At 35.3% G+C, this 20,729-nt stretch overlaps 1 protein-coding gene and 1 pseudogene across 6 annotated transcripts in view; one reads left to right on the forward strand and one right to left on the reverse strand.

Moving 5' to 3' along the window:
• LOC106996136 (uncharacterized) overlaps positions 1 to 20,729 on the reverse strand; it is an 83,153-nt gene that overhangs the window by 30,809 nt on the left and 31,615 nt on the right. The window lies entirely within an intron of this gene.
• On the forward strand, positions 13,590 to 14,475 carry MACMULV1R-PS1023 (vomeronasal 1 receptor macMulV1R-ps1023 pseudogene; annotated as a pseudogene).

The raw sequence follows: 20,729 nt of genomic DNA on the forward strand, positions 1-20,729 counted from the left end.
TCCATGTTTAGGACTCAGTTGAGCATTTCTTGTAGGGCCAGTCTGGTGGTGACAAATTTCTTCAGAATTTACTTGTCTGGAAATACTTTATTTCTACTTTATTTATGAAATTTAGTCTTGCTGAATGTAGAATTCTTCACTGACTTTTTTTTTTTCTTTCAGCGTTTTGAAAATGCCATCCCATTCTTTTCTGGCCTTTAAGGTTTCTGCTGAGAAGCCCACTTTTAGTCTGATGGGGTCTCCTTCCTAGGTGACTAGATGCACTTTTCTTCCTGATTTTAGAATCTTTGCTTTCATATTGATTTTAGACAGTCAGATTATAATGTGCTGTGGTGAAGTCCTTTTTGCATTGCATTTGTTAGGGATCACTGTGCCTTCCATATCTGAATGTCTAAACCTCTTGCTAAATGTGGAAAGATTTTATCTATTATTTCATTAAATGGATTCTTTGGGCCTTCTCTTAACCCTTAAGAACACTGATAATTTATAAATTAGTTTGCCTTATGTAGTCCCAAATGTCTTAAAGAGTTTCACTTATTTTTAAAAATTTATTTTGCAAAATTTTGTCTGGATTATTTCAAAAGACCTATGTTCAAGTCATAGAACTTTTTTCTTTGGTATAGCCTATTTTTGAAGGTTTTTAATGTGCTTTGTATTTCCTCCTCAACACCACCCATAGGTACCCAAAGTTCGGTGGCAACAAAGGAACGAGAAGAGACAAGTTGAGAGTGAAAGGTGGGGAGCCAGGGGGCCAGTGAAAAATGTGGAGGCTGTAAAGGGTCAGAGCTTTGGTCTTCACGCTATTAATTGAGTATAATAACTCAGATCTGAGAAGCAGATGTTCAGGGGTGAAAGGGGAAAAGGGAGACAATAAGCCATACATGTAATCTATAGCAGTGGTGGTTTAAGTGAATCTCCTTTGTGCTCAAACAGCATATTTTTAGTTAGCTGGTGGGAGAAGGCTTAACTAGGAACCCGCACATCTAGCCACATTCCAATGCTTCAGAGGAGTGTCTTTCTCCTTGAGCACAGTGTTTATAGATAAGAGAGCAGGTTGTACTCAGAGCATGGGAACATAATGGCGATAAGAAGGCTTTCTTCCTCAGAGGCCTCTTATGGCTTTCCATAACTTACTGTCCCATATTTTTATGGCCAGTTTATGTAGGCACCCCACAAGCCTTTTCCCCAACATGCCCCCCTTTTTTCTTTTTTAAAACCACCATTGCTATTAAGGCTTGTTTGCCCTGCCTGGTCTTTCTCCAGAAGCGTCTTCTGCATCTGCAGACTAAAAGCAAACAGCATAAACAGATACACATTAAAGCAAAATTTGCAATAGTTGATTCTCCAATGGTCTTAATCCACTTAAAAGGATTTACATTTGAAAGTTCATCAGCAGCTCCAGTGAGAACGTCAGTCCCAGGCGAGACAGTTACATGAGCCTGAGATGTTTCAAAAACCTGCTCCTTTATTTTGGCTATATCTAATGTTAAATTTCCATTCCTTCCAGATGACATCTAACTTTTTCCCATGATGTTCAGTAGCATTATATAAATGGGGAGTTATGCAGAAATCAGGAGCATTCCAATCACATTGCATTTGCAATCGATGCTCTAAGCTCATTATACCATCCCCCATCCAAATAACAGTCTATCTAAGATCATTTCTTTGATTTGCCAGTTGTTGGTCTATTTGGGTTTGAGAATTCCACAATTTTGAGGATTTCTTTTTACCAATAATCTACATATTCTGCAGTTTGAACAGAGGAGTGTAAAGCAATTCCAGTAGTCACAGCAGTAGCTGTGACTGCAATAAGGCCCATAATAACTGCTAGAAGTGTAAAAATAAATCTTTATATTCTGGTAAAAACTCCCCTTAACATTTCTGTGATGATATGAATTGAAGGAGAGGTTTCCCAAGGTTTATTGAGAGAAACCGGTATCCAAACTCCTTCTCTGGACCTTACCAGCAACACAGATGTTTTCACACCAAACATGGAATCAATACAGGTGAAAATGTGACAGTTTTGACAAGTAATAGTTTGAGAATTAGGTTGAATATCAATATTTCCAACAATCAACATAAAAGGAGGTTTGACACAGCTTTGAATGGGTACTGTTTGGTTGGAAGAAAACCAATACACAAATTGAAGTCTCTCACCTTCTCCATTAAGATAATATTTTCCTTCCCAAACCTGAATATGAGATTGGGCCATCAATAATTTCTATAATTTGGGATGTTTAGGGCCTATTACTGGATTAATCATTTTTGGATGTAGGCTGGCCATACCAAAATTGATCCAAATTATGGGAAAACAAGCACAATTTTCAGTGTAAGTAGTGTTATCTCTTTGACAGTATAGAATCTGTTCTAGTTTTGTTTTGCATCTGTTATTCTGATTGGTACAATTAACTGTAAAGGTGCCCTTAGGGGACCAATCAATGATGCTGCCATAGGAATTATTTTGCAGTACCACAGCATGATCAGTAATGTAATCCTCCCAAATTAATATTTCTAAATTCTCTGACCATTGTTGAGATTGTTGGCACCTCTCTTTTTTTGGGCTTAAACTGTTCCAATTGAACCAAACTCTGCCTCTCTCTTCTCCTCTGACTCAGCCTCATCATCTGTCTGAAAAGGCTCCAGTGCTGCATGCACCAATGACCAAACTGACCAAATAGGCAAAGGAATTTCCTCTCCCTCTCTATGTGCTTTTTAAAAGTCCTTTCCAACTTTTTCCCAATCTTTTAATTTCAAAGTTCCCTGTTCAGGGAACCCAGGGCAAAATTGTTCCACAGCATGAAACAAATCTGTAAGATTTTCTGTATCAACTGAACCACCACACTTCAAGAGCTGCCACAGAAAGCTCAAATACATGGCATACTTACTTTCAGTTTGTCTCATTTGTGTCCCTGGCTTTGTCTGAGTGCCCCACTTACCTGCAGAGCTTAAAACTTTTTCATCCTTGGAAGTCCTTGGTCTGTCAGTCCTCCATTTCACATGCTTGACCATTCCTTCACTGGTACTTCAAGCCCCATGTTGGGGGCCAGAGTGTTGGGGTCCAGCCTCAACACCATGTATGGGTACCCAAGGTTTGGTGGTGACAAAGGAATGAAAAAAGACAAGTTAAGAGTGAAAGGTGGGGAGCCAGGGGGCCATTGCCAAATGTGGAGACTGCAAAGGCTCAGAACTCTAGTCTTCACACTATGTTGAATACAATCATTTAGATCCGAGAAGCAGATGTTCAAGGGTGAAACGGGAAAAGGGAGACAGCACGTCATACACGTGATCTGTAGCAGTGGCAGTTTAAGTGAACCTCCTTTGTGCTCAAACAGCATATCTTTAGTTAGCTGGTGGGAGCAGGCTTAACTAGGAGCCTGCATATCCAGCCACATTCCAATGCTTCAGAGGAGTGTCTTTCTCCTTGAGCACAGGGTTTAAAAGAGAGCAGGTTGTACTCAGAGCATGGGAACATAATGGCGATAAGAAGGCTTTCCTCCTCAGAGGCCTCTTGTGGCTTTCCACAACTTATTGTCCATATTTTTAAGGTCAGTTTATGCAGGCACCCCATAAGCCTTTTTCCCAACACCTCCAATAAATTTTTTTCTTTCAGAATTTCTGGTTTTTCTTTTCTTTTCAAGATATCTCTTTCCTTTCTCATTTGTAACCTGAATTGATTTTCTGAGTTTCTTTTATTGGTTTTCAGATATCTCTTGCATCTAAGCTTCTTTACAATTAATGTTTTGTATTTTTTAGGGGATGATGAATATGTTTATTATCATGATAGTGGTGATGGTTTTATGGGTATACATGTGTCAAATCTTAACCAAATTTTATATTACAAACATGTACAATTTATTGTATGGCAATTATACATCAATCAGGATGTTAAAATAGCGCCACAAACTCTTTTCTGTTTCAGTAAGAGATGGATTTTAATTCTCTTCTCGCTGAGTCTGGGTTGGCCTCAGTGCATCATTTGACCATTAGAATATAGCAGATACTGGGACTTCTGAACATAGGTCTTAAGAGGTCTTGCATCTTTGGCACAGCTGTCTGGGAACACTCTCTGAAAGCTCTGAGCTGCCACTTAAGAAGTCTGGCTACCTTGAGACTGTGATGCTAGAGAGGCCATGTGTAAATATTCCAGGTGAAGCTGCCAGATGAGCTCAGCCTTCTCCATCAAAGTGCCAGATATGTGAGTGACCAGCTCAGACCAGCCCAAATGTCATCTGAATACCACGGGGTAACCTTTGTTATGTGGCAAAAAATATATTATCACGTGGAAAAAATATATTACCCCAATTGAGCCCTGTTTGATTTCCTGACTTCTGAAATTGTGGGATATATTATAATGCAACATCTGTTATTTAAAACCATTGGACAGTTTTGGGGCGGTTTATTATGCAGCAGTAGATAACAAGAAATGAAATTGGCACATGGAAGTCAGGAGTGCTTTTCTAACAAAAACATGTGGCCTTGACATTGGTACTGGGCAGTGGGCAGAAGCTGGAAGAGCCACGAAGAGACCGATAGTGAAAGGCTGAAGGACAATGATGAAAATGTTATTAGAGCTGGAGAACATATGACACATTATGTGGTGGTAAGAAGTTTTGTGAACCTGTTGACTTTAAATCAATCTTTTGGATATTTTCTCTGATATTTTGAGGATTTATTTTTGGTTAAGATCTTTTGTTAAAGAATTATTATGTTCCTTTAGGGATGTCATATTTCCTTGCTTTCTTACATTTCTTGTGTCTGTACATTGATTTCTGTGCATCTGATATAAGTCACTTTTTATTTTTGAATTTACTTTCCTTGAGGGTGAGGATTTTTTTCCTGAAGATGTGACTCTAATGTTGGTTGGGTAGGGTTTTTTTGGCTTTGCATTCAATCGTGATATCTCTGTGTGATTTCTTTGGCTGTAAATATCATATCATTAGTGGTATCTGTGATTTCCTCAGTGTGTTACAGTGTGGTTATTGCTAGAGGCTACAGTGGAGTTGTGATGGCTACACTGAAATGCTGTGTGGGCTCATCTCTAGGTTTCAGTGGTAGCACTGGTGGACTAAGCTTATCTATCCTTTTGCCATAGGGTGACATATGCTGTCACCTGTGTTAGTGACTCCAGGCAGGCCACCAGCAGCATAGCTTACTCAGATGCCAGTTGTAATTGTAGTGTACTGGGAAGGCAAATGGACTCTCAAACTTCTGGACGGCCAAAGTGGCATGGACAATGGAGGTAGCAGTGGTGGTGAAATGCTTTTCCAAGTCTCAAGTGCTCTTCTGAGTCCCAACTGTGTTGGCAATGGTTGCAATGGGCTGTGTAGGCCAGCCTCTAGGCTAGTTGGTGGCACTTGTAGGTAAAGGCCAGCAGAAGTGGTAGTAGTAGAGTGTTTCTGCCCACCCTCAGTGCCCCCTAAAGACACAATTGGTTGTCCTAGGTGGTGGATTACGTTGAGGAACCTCCCCAGGACCCTGGATCCTCCACTTTGTATCAAGGAAGGGCTGATGCTGGGTGGAGCTGAATTGCACTCAGGTTTCCCCACTGATGAGTACCTGCACAGATATAATAGGTAGGAGTGAGACAATCTCGGGGGACTGGTGAAATGCTTGGGTAAGGGGCAACTGTCACTGCTATGAGGTCCTGCCACAGGGAGGGTGGTGGTGGTCTCAGCAGCCACAGCTTTGACTGGTGGGTGGGGAACTTTTATCCCTCTCATACCTAGTCCTACTGGGGCTTGCTCCCTCCTCCCATCTGTCACAGAAAACCTAGCTATTCTGTCAGAACAGAGAAATTTATGCTGTTCTTTAGTTCAACCCTGGGTCACAGGAGCCCCTCCCCAGCTCAAGACCAAGCCACTGTGACAACTGTCACACTGCTCAAATCCTGGGGGTAATGCCCACTTTCAGTGCTGTTGGCTGCAGTCCATGCCATGCTTGCTTCTCAGTCTTGGTTGTGTTAGCCCCCTCCCTGCTCATGCCCCAGTTCCGTGAGCAGCAGCTTGAGTTTCCTTAATGCCTAGGACCCTGGTAGCTAGGACCGTGAACACTGTTAAGATCGAGGATTAAGAATGGCATCTTGCTATAGCTGCTTAGCCTTCAGGAAGGGAGTGGAACCAATGGCATTTTCCCTCCCTTCAGTAGTTCCTTTTCTCAGTCGCCTGACTGCTCCCTGTGCTAGATTCAGTGATTGGGAGGGTCAAAGTGCTCTCCTGTGATCTAGATTGTATGATTCCCCAGTGAGAAAATGGACCACAGAAAAGCTGTTGCTTACTTTCTCCTGTATTATAGAGTCATTTCTGATTTCCAGTCAGTCTTGGGCACACAGGCTGCCTTTTTTCCCCCTTTCTAGTTTCTGAAGTTTCCTGTCAGTTTTCTGTTGAACTCTTGTGTTCTCTCTTTGATAATGTTACTCAGTGTGTGATTGTCTATATGCTATTATGGTACTACATGGATGAGACTGGCTTGAAATACTCCTAGTCAGTCATCTTTAAAAAATTGTATGATTTTGAATCATGCCACCTTGCTGAGCTCATGTATTAGTTCTGGTGGGTTTTTAAAAATTCCTTCGAATTTTTTTTTTTTTTTTTTTTTTTTTTTGAGATGGAGTCTCACTCTGTCACCCAGGCTGGAGTGCAGTGGTGGGATCCCAGCTCACTGCAAGCTCTGCCTCCCAGGTTCACGCCATTCTCTTGCCTCAGCTTCCTGAGTAGCTGGGACTACAGGTGCCCACCACCATGTCTGGCTAATTTTTTGTATTTTTCGTAGAGACGGGGAGAAATTTTTATTTGCATGATAATGTCATCTGTAAAGTTTCCAATCCCCATGTGGAGGCCATTAATTTATTTTTGTTACATGATATCTTTGGCTAAGACCTCAAGTATAATGTTGAATAGAAGTGGCAGAAACAGACATTCTTGTTTTTTCTGAAGTAATGTTCCCAAACCCAGGCTTTAACCATTACATGTGACATTAGCTGCACATTTTATAGATGTCGTATAGCAGGCCTAGAAAGTTTTCTTGTATTTCTAGACTGCTTTGGGGTTTTATTACAAATAAATGTTGGTTTTGTTAAATGTTCTTGTGTATATCAAATAATTTTTTTTTGTATTTTGTTGTATTTCTGTGTTACACTGAGTAATTTTTGGATGTTTAGCCTAATTTGTATTTTTGAGATAACTCCTTTTGGTAATGGTTAAACTACTAAATAATTAGAGAAATCAACTGTTCTGACATAAAACAAACAACTATAAAGAGTGTGGAATAGCTTTATTAGAAAGTTTGACTAGATACACAAATGAACAGCAATTATGAGCACTAAACAAGGTTTAAAGCTTGAAAAAAGTATCAATAACTTGATAAAACCTTAAGTGTTACAGGTAATATCTAACTATTATGAAATGACAGACGAAAGTATCAAAGTATACCCAATAAGCAATATCTAATCACATGCGAATTTCCTCTAAGATTATTTTAAGTAACTATTGGAGTAAATAGAAAATTTAAACTGTGATTACCTTTATAGAGCCTGAGATTTGCTAAGAAAGCATTTTGACTGGAGGCAAAGAATCAAAAATTATTTAATTCTACCAGTACTGTCTTAAGTTCACAGAAAAATCATGATTTTTGGCTATCCACATATATTTTTAATTAAAGAGGAGGATTATTACTCAAGAAATTTGTACAAAATATAAACATACTTTTAAGTTTTAAAAAAAATGTATATTCTACTAATATTACCATGTAGCATATGAAGGTTATGGTATTCTAACTATAGAATCTTAAGATTTTTTTATGAGATACTGTTTTGCCAGACAATATCTATGTGCAGTGTGGCTATATGATGTAGAACAAAAAAATTATATATATATACACATTATATATATACACACATTATATATATATATATATATTCCCAAGTATTATTTAATGCAGAGAACTGAAAATCTTCAAAAGTTTAAAAAATCCTCAACATGTCCGATGCAACTGATAGAAAAAATATTTCCGCAGGACCAGAAATAAACTAGAAAACTAGAAGCGTTTACAGGAGTAATAACACTGAAAAGCCGCTGCTCCCTTCAGGCCTTGGTTGATTGCAAGGACCTCAAACTAGTGTGGATTGCCCAATTTACCCCCTTGAAATAAACAAAGAAAAAGTACTGACTGAATTTATCCCAAATGTGAGAAGCAAATCATAAAATATAAAACACACAAGAAAATAAGCTACCAGTATAAATAATGTGAAAAAAATTATTTGTATAAATTTTAGTTATTTTAAATATACTTAAAATATTTAACTAAAGACAATGGGTAAAATGGAAAATTTTTAAAAATGATTTGAAAAGACTAAGAAATTGTAAACTAAACAAGCATATTTGGAAAGGAGCCAAAGAGAAATTTTAAAAATGAATAAGTTTAATACACAATATTTGGGTTAAATATTAAGTTAGACTCACATGATAAAAAGATTAGTAAACTGAAATATTGAGCAGAACGAATATCATCAAATAGAGACAAAGTATAAAAATAAAAATATAATTATAGATATACGAAGAATGAGAAGTAAAAATACATTTATATAATCCAATAGAATATATAAAACTATAGAATATAGAAATAGAATATATAAACATTTCCACCAGCAATAAATGACAGCTTTTGTTACTCTACATCCTCACTAGCAGTTAGTGTAGTCAGTGTTTTAGATTTTAGCTGTTCTAATATGGGTGTAGCAGTATGTCATTGTTATTTTAAATTTCAGTTTCCTAAGGACACATGATGCTGAGCATCTTTCCATATGCTTATTTGTCATGCTTTTAAGCTCTTTAGTGAGACCTCACAACTTTTACATTCATATTTGTTTGAATCCTTTGCCATTTTATAATTGGGTTGTTTTTTATTCTTGAGTTTTAAATGTTTTTAATTAATTTATTTTTTTGCATATTGTGGCTACCAGTCTCTTATCAGTTAAGTGTTTTGCAATTATTTTCTCCCATTCTGTGCCTTTTCCTTCTATTCTTTTAACAGTGTCTTTTGCAGTTCAGAAATGTTATTTTTAATATAGTTCATTTCAGCAGTTTTTGCTTTCATGGACCATGTTTTTGGTTGTTGGTGTATCAAATGAGCCAAACCCAAGGTAATTGAGATTCTGCTTTATGTTATCTTCTAAGAGTTTTGTAGTTTTCCCCTTTACATATGTCTATAATCCATTTTTAGTAATTTTTGTAAAAATTGCAAGGTCTGAGCTTAGGGGTTTTTTTTAATTTTTTTAATTTTTCCTATTGCATGTGGATGTCCAGTTGTTCCAGTACCATTTGTTGAAAAATTACCTTTTCTCAATTGAATTGCATTTCCTCTATTCTCAAAGATAAGCTGACTTATTTGTGTGGGTCAATTTCCGAGCTTTCTCTTTTGTTCCATTGATCTGTCTCTCTGTTCTTTTACCAGTACCACATTGCTTGATTACTATAGCTTTATAGGAGTTCTTGAAGCTGGGTAGTGTCACTTCTATAGCATTTCTTTTTAAATATTTTCTTTGCTATTCTGAGTCTTTCGTCTTTCAATATAAATTTTAGAATCAGTTTGTCAAAATTCACAAATTAACTTGCTGGAATTTTGAGTGGGGCTGCATTGAATATGTAGATAAAGTGGAGAACATTTTAACAATGCTGAATCTTTCTATTCTTAAACGTGGATTATCTCTTCCCTTATTTAGATCTTCTTTGAGGTTTTTAATCACAGTTTTTTAGATTTCTTCATATATATCTTCTATTTATTTTATTAGATTTGTACCTAAATATTTCATTGCTATTTCACCTGAAATCCTCACAATCATTTTCTGTTGTCAGTGACTAGTCATAGGTCTTAAAATGCTACTCAATGAATATGATAAAATGTATACTGAAGTGACATTTTTGATTAATTCAGTAATAAGACAAAACACAGAATAATTTTCTCATATAGATTACACTCAACTGAAAAGATTACTGTATATTTGTTTATACACTAACATCATTCTTATAAATAAAATAACACTAAAATGATACATTATGATAAAGATTTTAAAAAGATATTTAAACAAACTTTTTTTTCAAATAATGTATTAGTTTCATGCAAAGTAGCTCCTAAATTTTTATAAATGGTTTGTTTCTTTTAGCATATTCCTTTTTTCTTCAGAGGTGTCTTTTAAGCCCATAGACTTTATAATCAGTCTTTTGTTTTGGGTTTATTTAATAGTAATATTTTCCCCACATTATTTGTGACTACACAGACACATTAGGCTTACAATATTTTGAATAGTCTAAGGTGAAAGCCAATGTAATCAGGATAAACTTGATCTGTGTTATCTGTCTCCTGAGGTGCCCAAGAACTTGATCGTCATTCCCAGCAGCTTCTGGTTGACATTTCTCAGAGTGAGAACTGACGTGTACATTCAGATTCATGAGCTTTTAATGTAGCAGGTAGAATGCAGTTCTCTTGTGCATTCTGACCCACCCATAGATGAGCTCTCTGTTTTTTTTATTTTAGACTATTACTTTCATGTCTGTACCATATTATTGCAAGTTTTATGATTTGTCATAGTGGACAGATTCATCAAATAAAAATATAGGACATAAAATTAACTCTAAAATTTAAATAAACAACAAATAACTTTGGGGTGCACACGTATTCTGTTGGCTATTATCAGTTGTTAGATTCTGTAGATAAATTTTCCAAAGAAATAATGAGAATATTTATACTTTAGTTATCAATTCTAATCTATGATATCATGCTGTTTTCTTGTCCTGCCTCAGCACCAATGCCCTGAAGAGCATTGTTGAAGACTCCATCTGATGATTCAGAGCAAGTATTTTTTAGTGTGTTATTGTTATTAGCAGAAAGAGGGACATAAAATACATGGGGTGAGCTGAATATATCTTAGGTAAGAGAGAAAAATATTCAAATTCTTATGTTATCTGATTTTTTAAATCTTTTTTGGTGTGTGGCTTATAATGTATTATATTAATAAAAGTATATAAACATGTAATTTACAAATAGTTGCCAATATTATTAATGTATGTTTAAGTATTGTATTACTGGTTTTGTCAAAAGAAAATGGGGATACGTAGGGAAAAGAAAGAGAGATCAGACTGTTACTGTGCCTATGTAGAAAAGGAAGACATAAGAAACTCCATTTTGTTTACCTGGCTAGTTGATGATACTCGATTGAGGTGTCTCCATCTTCATGGAGGTGCTTTTCTTTCCATCTCCAGTGGGTTCATTGTAGAACTTTAAATGTCTAGTGAGTAAGCAAAACCTCTCCCCCATGTTATCACCTTCCCTATTTCCCATGTTTTATTTTTATTATCTTTCTACCAAATCAGTTTTCCTTCATTCCTTCATGTGGGCTGTTCCTTTTATCAGTAAGATGTTGTTCTGCAGAGTAGAGGTCTGATTTCCATAAATGTTAAAAAATTTTAAAATATAGAGTGCTAGATTAAGTTGCATCTGGGGAGTGTTACACTCCTTACTGTCTCTTCTTTTCCTCTTCTTCTTCTTCTTCTTCTTCTTCTTCTTCTTCTTCTTCTTCTTCTTCTTCCTCTTCCTCTTCCTCTTCCTCTTCTTCTTCTTCTTTTCTTCTTCTTCTTCTTTCTTCTTCTTCTTCTTCTTTCTTTTCTTCTTCTTCTTCTTCTTCTTCTTCTTCTTCTTGCTTCTGCTTCTGCTTCTTCTTCTTCTTCTTCTTTTCTTCTTCTTCTTCTTCTTCTTTTCTTCTTCTTTTCTTCTTCTTCTTCTTCTTCTTCTTCCTTCTTCTTCTTCTTCCTCTTCCTCTTCCTCTTCCTCTTCCTCTTCCTTCTTCTTCTTCTTCTTCTTCTTCTTCTTCTTCTTCTTCTTCTTCTTCTTCTTCTTCTTCCTTCTTTCTTCTTCTTCTTTCTTTTTTTTTTTTTTTTTTTTGTTTAACCAATTGAGTTTTGAGGTTCTATTAGTTCTTTCAATTATGGCCTGTCCTTGGGAATTATAGGGAATTCCTGATGTATGTGTAATTTTCAACTGATTTAAGAATTTTGAACCGTCAACATATAGAGACTATTAAGTTCTTAAGTTAAGAGTATCCTGATGCTTTTCTTGATTCCATCATGACAGCAGAGCAAAATTTTGCTGAGGGTGCAGACAAATGCTGAAGAACTATCAGTTATTGGTTCTGGAAGTAACATAAATGTGTTTCTTTACTAACTTAAGCTTTTAGACAAAGATAAACAATAATTTTAACTACAAAATGTGTTTCTTCTAAACTGATAGATATCAGTAGGTTGTAGAGCAATGTTATACAGTATAGTGATAATTGACAATGAAATATAACTGGACCCACTTTTATCTCAGAAGAAGCTGAGTCATTGTGGTAGTTTTTCATTTTTTTCTGTGTTGTAAAGCGACATCATTTGAGTCACTGGATTAAATAAATTTGATAACACAATGATGCCTACATCCTGGCAAATAACATTAGTAGCTGCAAAATTGTTCAGTGAAATCATGCAAGGTGTTCTGATGTTGTGGATTTCCTGAGACAATTTGAGGAAAAGTATATTTTAAATTGGGACCAAAGTATTTTTCAAGGCATAAGAGGGTATTCCTCTTATGTAGGATCTTGAATAGGATCTCCAAAAAAAGGATCATGATGTGATCATTTTGATGTAACTTTATGGTTTTCATAAAGTTATTGCAAGTAGTGTTTAGTGTTTATCCTCTTGAAAAGTCAATGATAGACATCAGAAATATGCTGATGTGTTGAAAAGAATTTACATAAAGAATCTCTTATATGGAAACGAAACTGGGAAAGACCCAGATCATTTTTAGGTGGTACAGCTAAGAGGGTTTTGGTAAGTACAATAATGCCCTCCAAAGGTGTTTATGTTCTACTTCTCAGATACTGGGATTATATTATAACTCATGGCAATAGGCATATAAAGTTGTACATAAGATCAAGATTGCTAATCTTCTTATGAAAAATGGGGATATTATCATGAATTAGAATGGTGAGTTCAGTGTAATAACAAGGGTCCAGAAATATGAAAGCAATGGAGAATAAAAAGTGTCAAAATGCTGGCACCTTAGAAAGACAAACAGATATTTTTTCAACTGTTTGCTCTGGTAATTTTCTCCATATTATCAAAAAATTCAACCCAGTTGCATAAACTGTACATATAATTGAATAATTTTATATGTTAATAGTATCAACGTGCTAAATATAAAATGAGAGAATATAAAACAAAATCTAAAAGGGGAGGTCCAGGTACAATGAGAGTATAGATAGTGTGCATCCTATAAGGTCATCATCGTGGATGACTTGGTGAGACAAATATTAATACATATATGTTTTATTAATATTATTGCATACACAATTTAATGCAGGAAATAATGTAGAGACTGAATTATCAAGAAGTCATATGAGATAGTCTGGATTTATTTAGAATAAGAGGATAATGTAAAAATGAAGATGATTTGTGATAAAGATATTGACTACTAAATAATAAACACTAATGAGATGAAGTCTTTCTTTTCCAGATATACAAAACGTTTCCTCTTTGCCATTTAGAAGAACATACTTTCCACTTATGTTATCATTAAAAGATGCCTTTTATTTCCAAGCTGGCATTGGAGTAAGCCAGCACTTACTTTTTCCCCCCCCTCCACATTTTCACATTCTCTCTCAATAACAAGCCTAAGCCTCATGGCCTGATCACCTGTCACTTGGCCTTTATTCACATAGTGATGCTTCTCATAGTAATGTGTTTGTTGTGTCTGGATGTATTTGAGCCACTGCATTTTTGGAATGACTTCAAATATAAAATGTAATTCTACCTGAGCAGAGTGACAAGGGGCCTCTCCTTCTGTACCACCTGCCTCCTGAGTACTCTCCAGGCCATCACCATCAATCCTAGCACCTCCTGCTTGGCAAGAGTTAAACATAAATCCACAAATTACATTATCCATGTTTTCTTCTTTTTTTGGTTCCTCATTTTCCAGAAGTAACATAATCATGTACACAGTAGCTTTTTTCAAGTGACACAGACCAATCAACTCACAAATACTGACAAGTAAATACTGCTCATTTTCCTAGATAATCTCTATAATCAGGGGACTAATTTTTATTCTGGCATTTTCCCTGAATGCTTTCTTTGTAGAAATTATGTTGCTCTCAAGTGTGTGCATGGTGACACCCTAGTTTAAGCACCAGAGGTGATCCCAGCACCTTCACAGTCCCAGCCTCTGCTCCAGTTCCTCTCCAGAGAAAAGGGCCAACTATACATCCTGCTGCTGGTGAGTTGCTTTGTTGTCACGGGTTCAGTGGACATCATTATTTTATCCTCCTTAACCAGGTGGTGGGCTTTTAACTCAGTTATCCTGGATATCTAGAGGTTTGTAGTCCATCTTTATGCTTTCATTTGTTCTTTGGTACAAATAAATTTGTCTTTTGGTACAAATCAATTGATAAAATAATAATCAATATTCTACAAAACATAAACTAAAAGAGGCATCAATTTTTAATAAGAATATAACAGAAAAATAATCCTCTGAAAAAATATATTTTTCCTCCCTCAGTTAAATTATTGAAGTAGCATGGGATTTTCATCTGACTTAAGTAAAATGTGTAAAATTGTAATTTCATATCTAAATATTTTGAATTTGATGCTACCAAGAATTATTTGGTTTATTTAGTTTAAAGTTCACCAGGTTTTGATATTCCCAAATCAAGTCTCTTACTCTTTAATTTTTACACACAAAAAGCATTTCTTTCTTCTTGAAGTGTACTCTTAAGAAGCTGCCATTCATAACCAAATCACTTAGTGTTTTTTCTTTTGAAAATATTTTATTCTTTTTTTGACTAAGGTATTTTAGCTAAGTATCTAATTATTGGTTTAATGATAACTTTACTCACCTCTATTAGTATTCATTTCTCTGGCTGTGGCTCTACAAAGCTGTGTCCTCTCATCTTTGCAAGTTACGTATTTTTCTTTTGCTGATTTTTAGTGTTTTCCTCATTTTGGGTATTATGCAGATTAACTATGTTTTTTATGTATTATTTTTCTCTTTGTTGACGCACTGAATTTCTGAATTCATGTTTTCAATTGTAGACACTTATAAATTACCAACTCTTTGACTATAGCTATTTATTTTAAAATATATTTTAAGGAAACAGTTAATTTCTCATTCTTCTACCTCTACTCTTCAAATATGTATAATTATACTTGTGTTTTCCATTATGTTTTCTCTTTTTACTGTATTGGACTATAATAATGGTGCTAATTTCTGTTCACTAATCTCATCAGCTTAGATAAAACTTTAATTTTTAACCTATATGTTAATTATTACATTAATTGTATTTTTAAATATCTATCTTCTACACAGCTGTTTTCCAAATATAACTTCTTAAGCTTATAGCTTCTTGTTCTTTCCATGTTATTTTTTTCTTTTTTTATTGTATTGAATTTCTTCTGACACTCATTCTAGTAACTTATTTCTCTGTGTGCAATGTAAGTTATAATTTGGTTCTCAGATTTGAGGTATCTGCAGTCAGTTTTTTTCATTTGCTTTATGGCAAGTCGGACAACCTGCATGGATTTGGCATCATTGTGTTCACCCATATCTAAGAGCAGCACTTGCTTCTTAGCTTGATGAGTTGTTTCTGGATTGTTTCTTTATTTTACTTATATACCTGGGAGATGTTCATATTTTCCCTTCAACTCTATTCAGCATTTTAAGAATTCTTATGACTTTCTGAGAATTTTAGCTCTCTTTATTAAATGTTTTTAATATGTATAATATTTTCCTAAAAAGCCCAAATATCAACAGTGTACACATGAGGAAAACTATATAAATCTATATAAAATAATATATATATTTATATATATAAAATATATATAAATATATATTTTGGTTGCAGACAATAGCATCTCATAAAAAATCCCAAGTTACTTCATTTAAAAGATAACTCTCCTCCAATATACTATGAGGTAACAAAAATTTGTAGTGTGTAACTTTTTAATACTAGAAAACTGATTTTACATTTTGCACAAATTTTTGAAATGAGTACTTGCCTGTTTTTCTATAGAATTAATATTGTCAAAATTGCTTATTTGAATTTAGGTTTTTGGCTTTCATCACATGCTTCCTCATTAACATTTCCCTCAATCCATAAATGCAATCTCAGTATGAATCTTCCATTTAACCCAGAAGTTAATTTTTAAAACCTTAATAAAATTTGAATGTAGCTAGATATTATTGGTTGGCTACATATTAGTGAATAATTTCTATTACTTAAGAATGCTCAGAAAATATGATATGCTGAATTTCCACTGTCATAAATTCAATAACATATTTTAGGCCTAAACATTTCCATTTCAAATCCTTGGGTCTGGTATTTAAAAATAATAGCTATCCTTTGTTTTATGGCCAAAAATGCTGCCCATTTATTTTTATTCCTAATTAGTCAGACTTTCTAACAAGTTTATTTAACATTATGTTTATTTGCTTGTTGTATACAAAAACCATTAATTTCTAGAATTTGAATGTCACCTAATATGAGCAAAAAAATGTGTCAGACAATAGGGAAGAAGGTGGATGGAGAAAGGGAAGATGTTGATCAGAAACTACCCAAATTTCATTTACAGAGGAGGAATAAGATTGAATGATCTAGTGCAAAAAATAATGAGTATGATTAATAATGTACTGTATATGTCAAAATTGCTAAAAGTAGATTTAAAAACTGATTTACACAATATTTTACATATTTATAAGGCACATGCAATATGTTTTTACATGTATAGAATTTGTAATGATCAAGTCAGGGTATCTGTGGTATCCATCACTTTGAGCATTTATCAATTCTATATGTCAGGAACATTTCAAGTTATCTCTTCCAGCAATGAAATATAAAATACCTTATAGTTAACTACGGCCAACCTACAGTGCAACTAAACACTAGATTTTATTCCTTTCCAACTGTGGGTTTGTACTCATCTACGACCCTCTTTTCATCCCCTTTCTCACCTACACACTGTGCCAGGCCTCAGGAATATACTATTCTACTCTCTGTCTCTATAAAAATCATCTTTTTAGTTTCCACATATGAATGAGTGTGTGCAAAGTTTTTCTTTCTGTTTCTTATTTCACTTAACATAATGACCTCTGGTTCCACTCATATTCTTTATATGGCCCAATAGTATTCCACTGTACATATATATGTGTGTGTGTGTGTATATATATATATATATACATGCACATACATATACATTTGTCCAATTATTCATTGGTGGAAACTTTGATTTTATATAAATGTTATTGTGAATAGTGCTGCAATAAACACACAAGTAGGGATAACCTTTAATATAGTGATTCCTCTTTCTTTAAAGAAATACCCAGTAGTGGGATTCCTAGATCATACATTGTATAATTTGAAGATTTGTTGATACTCCATACAAATTTTAAGATTGTTTTGTCTATTTCTGTGAAAAATGGCATTAATATTTTCATAGGGATTGCATTTAATCTGTAGCTTGCTTTGGGTAGTATGGTCATTTTGATGGTGTTAATTTTTTCAATCTATGAAAATGAGATGTCTTTCCATTCGTTTGTGTCCTTTAAAATTTCTTTCATCAGAGTTTCACAGTATTTTTGTAGATGTAATTCACCTTCTAGATTAAATGTATTCCCTAAATATTTTATTTTTTTAGCTATTGTAGATGAAATTACTTGTTGATTTTTCACTTAATTCATGATTAGTATATGGAAATGTTATGGATTTTTATGTGTTGGTTTTATATCTAAAACTGTACTGAACTTAGAGGTTTTCTTTGTTGAGTCTTTACGTTTTTCTAGATATAAGATGGTGACATCTACCAAAAAAAAGAGACAATTTGACAATTTTCTTATGGACGAATATTATTTCTTTCTCTTACCTGATTGCTCTGGCTAGGACTTCCAGTACTATGATAAATAGTAGTGAAAATGGGTATCCTTGTCTTGTTCCCATGCTTAGAGGAAAGGCTGTGAGCTCTTCACGATTCAGCATACTATTAGTGGTGACTTTGTTATATATGACCTTTATCATGTTGAGTTGTTTCTTCTATGATATGCCTAGTTTGCTGAGAGTTTTTATTGTGAAGACCTGTTGAATTTTATCAAATGCTTTTTCTGCACTTTTGGAAATAATTATATAATTTTTGCCCTTCATTTTGTTGATGTAAAGTAAAACATGTATTGATTTGCATATGTTGAACCATCATTGCATCCCAGAGATAGATCCCACTTCATCATACTGTATTATTTTTTGATGTGCTATTGAATTTGGTTTTCTAGTGTTTTTTTGAGTATTTTTGTATCTATGTATATCAGGAATATTGGCCTATAGTTCCTTTCTATTGGGAGAACCCACTCCCGATGTTTAACATGGGTTCTTTTCTATTTCCTAAGTGTCTTGGCTGGTTTGAGAAATAAAGGGAAAAGGCACAAGAGAGAGAAATTTAAAGCTGGGTGTCTGGGGGAGACATCACATGTCGGCAGGATCCGTGATGTTCCCCGAGTCAAAAAACCAGCAAGTTTTTATTAGAGATTTTCAAAAGGGGAGGGAGGGCACAAACAGGGTGTGGGTCACAGAGATCACATACTTCACAAGGTAATAAAATATCACAAAGCAAATGGAAGCAGGGCGAGATCACAGGACCACTGCATGGGGCAAAATTAAAATTGCTAATGAAGTTTCGGGCACGCATTGTCATTGATAACATCTTTTATTTTTATTTTATTATTATTATACTTTAAGTTCTAGGGTACATGTGCATAATGTGCAGGTTTGTTACATATGTATACTTGTGCCATGTTGGTGTGCTGCACCCATCAACTTGTCATTTACATCAGGTATAACACCCAATGCAATCCCTCCCCCCTACCCCCTCCCCATGATAGGCCCCGGTGTGTGATGTTCCCCTTCCCGAGTCCAAGTGATCTCATTGTTCAGTTCCCACCTATGAGAACATGTGGTGTTTGGTTTTCTGTTCTTGCGATAGTTTGCTGAGAATGATGCTTTCCAGCTGCATCCATGTCCCTACAAAGGACACAAACTCATCCATTTTATGGCTGCATAGTATTCCATGGTGTATATGTGCCACATTTTCTTAATCCAGTCTGTCACTGATGGACATTTGGGTTGATTCCAAGTCTTTGCTATTGTGAATAGTGCCGCAATAAACATATGTGTGCATGTGTCTTTATAGCAGCATGATTTATAATCCTTTGGGTATATACCCAGTAATGGGATGGCTGGGTCATATGGTACTTCTAGCTCTAGATCCTTGAGGAATCGCCATACTGTTTTCCATAATGGTTGAACTAGTTTACAATCCCACCAGCAGTGTAACAGTGTTCCTATTTCTCCACATCCTCTCCAGCACCTGTTGTTTCCTGACTTTTTAATGATTGCCATTCTAACTGGTGTGAGATGGTATCTCATTGTGGTTTTGATTTGCATTTCTGATGGCCAGTGATAATGAGCATTTTTTCATGTGTCTGTAGGCTGTATGAATGTCTTCTTTTGAGAAATGTCTGTTCATATCCTTTGCCCACTTTTTGATGGGGTTGTTTTTTTCTTGTAAATTTGTTTGAGTTCTTTGTAGGTTCTGGATATCAGCCCTTTATCAGATGAGTAGATTGCAAAAATTTTCTCCCATTCTATAGGTTGCCTGTTCACTCTGATGGTAGTTTCTTCTGCTGTGCAGAAGCTGTTTAGTTTAATTAGATCCCATTTGTCAATTTTGGCTTTTGTTGCTGTTGCTTTTGGCGTTTTAGACATGAAGTCCTTGCCCATGCCTATGTCCTGAATGGTATTACCTAGGTTATCTTTTAGGGTTTTTATGGTATTAGGTCTAACATTTAAGTCTCTAATCCATCTTGAATTAATTTTCATATAAGGAGTAAGGAAAGGATCCAGTTTCAGCTTTCTACTTATGGCTAGCCAATTTTCCCAGTGAATAAATGGTGCATTGGTAACATCTTATCAGGAAACAGGGTTCAAGAGCAGACAACCTGTCTGACCAAAATTTATTAGGCAGGAATTTTCCTCCTCCTAATAAGCCTGGGAGTGCTACAGGAGACAAGGGTATATTTCATCCCTTTGGCTTCAACCGTTAAAGGTGGCACTCCTTAAAGGGGCCATCTAGAAGCCTACCTTCAGGGCACATTCTCTTTCTTGGGGATGTTCCTTGCTGAGAAAAAGAATTCAGCGATATTTCTCCCATTTGCTTTTGAAAGAGGAGAAATATGGTTCTGTTCTGTCCGGCTCACTAGCGGCCAGAAGTCTTATCTCTTTTGTTTCCTGAACATTGCTGTTATCCTGTTCTTTTTTCAAGATGCCCAGATTTCATATTTTTCAAACACACATGCTCTACAAACAATTTGTGCAGTTTACACAATCATCACACGTCCTGAGGTGACATTCATCCTCCTCAGCTTACGAAGAAGATGATGGGATTAAGAGATTAAAGACAGGCATAGGAAATCACAAGGGTATTGATTAGGGAAGTGATAAGTGTCCATGAAATCTTCACAATTTATGTTTAGAGACTGCAGCAAAGACAGGCATAAGAAATTATAAAAGTATTAATTTGGGGAACTAATAAATGTCCATGAAATCTTCACAATTTATGTTCTTCTGCCGCGGCTTCAGCTGGTCCCTCCGTTCAGGGTCCCTGACTTCCTGC

The sequence above is a fragment of the Macaca mulatta genome, chromosome 9, assembly GCF_049350105.2.
Source record: "Macaca mulatta isolate MMU2019108-1 chromosome 9, T2T-MMU8v2.0, whole genome shotgun sequence".
NCBI classification, from domain to species: domain Eukaryota; kingdom Metazoa; phylum Chordata; class Mammalia; order Primates; family Cercopithecidae; genus Macaca; species Macaca mulatta.